The sequence below is a fragment of the Austrofundulus limnaeus genome, unplaced genomic scaffold (assembly GCF_001266775.1).
Source record: "Austrofundulus limnaeus strain Quisiro unplaced genomic scaffold, Austrofundulus_limnaeus-1.0 Scaffold417, whole genome shotgun sequence".
Taxonomy (NCBI): domain Eukaryota; kingdom Metazoa; phylum Chordata; class Actinopteri; order Cyprinodontiformes; family Rivulidae; genus Austrofundulus; species Austrofundulus limnaeus.
The window spans coordinates 341,447-345,314 of NW_013952819.1; the positions used below are offsets into that span (position 1 = coordinate 341,447).

Genomic DNA, 3,868 nt, shown 5'->3' on the forward strand with positions numbered 1-3,868 from the left:
GGCGACTGCTGTTCTTCTGAATAAATAAAAAACATGTAACCCAGTTGTTTACACTTATATTAAAAATTTTTGACCGAAGCAAACCCGGAGTAGGACTAGAGAGAGATAATTATGATTTAGATTTTTATTTCTGTGACTGTAAATGACCCACAGGAGACACGACATTAACAGCAGTCATCATTTCATTCCTTGKSTTTAGCAGGTCTGACCTGCTAAAAATGACAGATTTTCTTTTCTGGATCTCTGACAGCAGGACTTCAATCTCTGAACTCGTGAAGTTCTTTTTACTTTGCGATGTCATTTATGAATGGACACTTCCTGGTATGTGGGGCAGGAAACGTAGCCTTATATGGTGTTTTTGGGGTGGTAATTATGCTAATCTCCTCTTCTCGTGCGTGAGCACCTGAAACGCATTCATCAATTAACACAGCTCATTTACACACTTTTCCTGAAGATAGAAGAGTTTGTTGAATCTGATGTGGCATGTTCGTACGAACCCTTCATACGAACAAAAGTAAGAGGAATTTAGGATAAGAATACGGACATGTTCTTGCATGAGGTCCATTGTCTTCAACTCACATGAAACCACCACAAAGAACACTGAATTTACATGAATGTGGTTTTTGCGTTTATCCATTCACGTTATATTGTAGTTCACACTACTGACTTGGGGTTTAACTGCGACAGATTTGTGCACAAATAACGTAGGATGATGGGTCTCCAATTTTTTTTTACGTTGTAGACTCCAGCAAGAAGAAACTCCGTGCAGTGACGTGTACCGCAGCGGGAGGGGGTTTCCCAGGAGCTCAGTGTCTCAAGGGGCTTTGAAAGGTGTGTGCAAAAACGAACGCTGAACAACCACGTAAMCATCTGCTGATCAACCATACTGAGCCCTAACCTGTTTGACAACCACCATACAGGGCTTCATCATGGAGCAGTGGTTAGAACTGCTGTCTCACAAGAAGGTTGCAGGATTGATTCCTGACTGAGGCCTTTCTGGGTTGAGTTTGTGTTTGCTCTGTGCACACATGGGTTTTCTGGTTTTCTGCACGTTAACTTTACTTGGAAACTCCAAATTGTCTCAAGGTGTGTGTCTGATGGGCTGGAGACATGCCCAAGGTGTCCCCACTTCTCTCACAGCAACTGATGGAGAGAGACACCAGCTCCTCTGCAGCCTGAAATGGAAAAAGGAGGTAAAGATGGATGGATATCCATGGAACAAAAAAGCTCATCAAAGCAGACGATAATATTTTTGCATGCATCGAAGWCAGCAAAACATCTTATGAACCRGTTTTTATGAATCTTGTAAGAAGTAGGAGGGTCCTGATCYGATATCAATATTGGATCGGTTTGTGGGGACGGCCTGCTCTCGACATGTTCCCACATTCCTTCCATTTCCTGATGATGGATCAGAACTCCTGGGGCTGTTTAGGGTCTTTGTAAACCTTTTGTATCCATCTGGAATTGAACTTTTTAATAAAAGTTACAAAATCACCCATCTTTTTTATGAGCTAAAACGGTGTGCAGAAGTAGATACAAAAACAAACAAACAAACAAAAAAAAACAACACAACACAACTGGTAACGGTGAAAGTTAAATCTTTGTTCCCACGTTAACCTAACCTGGAAGGCGGCAGCTTCATGCCACACACACAGAAGGCAGGAGATGAACTTTTGCTCCTTTTTCACTGTGACCGCCTACCTCTGCATTCCCCTCCATTTAACCCTTTTCCTTCATGACCCTTGACCTCTGCTTATCAACCCCTCCCCCAACACACACATTGTTAACTTGGTCTGGATTTTTTTTAGGAAGTTAAAAAAACACATTAGGAAATTATCATTTCTTGTTAATCTAGTCTTTCTGTGGAATATGTGTGAAGCATGCATGTTTTTATTGAGTATAGATAACATTAAAGGCAGCACTTGTACAAAAATAAATAAATGTGTACCACTGTAACACTTTACCATCACATGAGACTTGGTTGGTTTTGAAGTTTTGATTTGACATTTGTGTGCAGATATAAACGCAACCCTTGAAATGTGTGTGTATTTGTTGTGAACATGGTGTTTGGAGCATCAGAACTGTCAGCCAGCCAGCGTAAACTAAACAGCTTATTTTATAAAGAAAGAAAAATGATCATCATACATCTGTGATAACTCACCAACCTCAATTCTGCAGTTTTTTAAATTTTTAATTATGTGCTGCTGGTGCTTTCAGATTTTTAGCCATCTGACATTTCCACTCAGTATTATAAAGTAGTTGTACACTGAATTCTGCTCCAACTACAATTTGTTTTTGGATAAACAGGTTTTATTATGAGAGCTTATGATGGGAAGAATTTAATGTTTCCCCAGGATGAAATCACTAAAACCTGCATGTCCTGTGGCATACATGAAACTTGTTTGACCCTGAACGATTGCACTGAGAGAAAAATAAAGAAAWTTTTCACTTTTGTCTTTTTTTTCCCTATTAAAAAAAGCGTGTTTTATATTTTCTGATAAGGGAACTGAGAAAGGTCTGAAACGATTTGTTGCTCTGCTAACTGACCTTTGACCTGTGTGTGCTTCAGGAAAAGCTGAGAAGTGGGTCATGGGGAGCAGTTTTAGCCTCTCAGGGGAAAAAAAAACAAAAAACGGGGGAGCAAAAAATTAGATAAAATCAAAACTAGTAGCAAACGGTATAATTAGAAGCCCAATTAAGCAGATAAGTCTGAAATATATTTGCATTTTATCACTTTAATTCCAATAATTAGTTTTTTAGAGATGTAATCTTACATTTAAATAGTGTCCCAAACTATGAATTTAAATTAATTATAGGAAACTAATTATTTGCTTTGAAACAAAAGTAATAATCTGGATCAAATAGTTAAATAACAGAGACTTTTCCTGTGCACACATTAAAATTGTGCAGAATCTCCTCTTGTCTCAATGATGAAGCTTTCATACTTTAGATGCACCGAGGCGGCGCAGAGGGTTCCTGCGGCAGTGAGACGCAGTGAAAACGGGCTCTCACACGGTCCGAGACCCGCTGAAAACCCAACCCCACATCACAACAAACACGCAACAAATGACAGGGCCTGAACAGGCGCGGCCCGGTGAGCTCAAAGCGCCGCCGTGGAAAACAGCCAGTGGAAGCAGGACTGACGCCGCCGCCATTTTGGAACGTGTGGGCCAGTAGAACTGTTGCTTCCGCCATTTTGAAAAGTTGTCATTCATGAATATACGTTCACTTTTTTTTAACCCAACCTTTATAAGTTTATTTAACAAGCTCTGCACCGTAGTTTATAAGTGTTTACAGGCAGCTGCTACAGCTTTATGTGCCGGACGGAGGAACAGTTTGAGGGCAAGTTTCTTTATGTTGTTACCACACAATCATAAAGCATGATTATCAGTGTCTTCACGTGAATTTATAGGTTGTATGTATTCTAAAATACACCAGGTAATGTATTTAATTTACCCAATGTAGGTAAGTGAGGGAAAGGAAAGGAGCAGTGGTGTAAAAACCTGTGCGGGTAATAYTGAATTTTAAAATAAATACATTTATGTTTACACAGTCATAGCTAGCTTTGTGGTTGAACATATGCTAAAATTAACACATTAAGTGTACGCTATCATGTTATGTAAAGTAGAATAAAGTCATTAGAAAATAAAAATTACACATAAGACCTTGCTTTCTCTAGAACAGCAAGAAAGGAGTGCTGGGATCGATCCCATATCGATTCCACATGTTAAATACTTTAGGATCGATTTGGTTTCTCAAATGAAGAAAAAAAATTTTCGTACATATTTTATAAAAAATATTAAAAAGATTTAGTTTCGAAATATTCATCTTTTAGTCCACATAGAAAGGGGTAAATATGTTTTGCTGC

General features: G+C 38.9%; 1 protein-coding gene across 2 annotated transcripts in view; it reads left to right on the forward strand.

Moving 5' to 3' along the window:
• The first annotated feature begins 311 nt into the window (after positions 1 to 311).
• LOC106528991 (insulin-like growth factor 2 mRNA-binding protein 1) overlaps positions 312 to 3,868 on the forward strand; it is a 6,039-nt gene continuing 2,482 nt past the window's right edge. Inside the window, exons 1-2 of one of the 2 annotated variants that reach the window (XR_001311572.1) lie at positions 312 to 831; positions 921 to 2,453. The gene's annotated coding sequence lies outside the window, so the exon portion shown is untranslated. Of the gene's footprint in view, positions 832 to 920; positions 2,454 to 3,868 lie in introns of those variants that run through there. The other variant, XM_014024288.1, reaches the window with a different exon arrangement.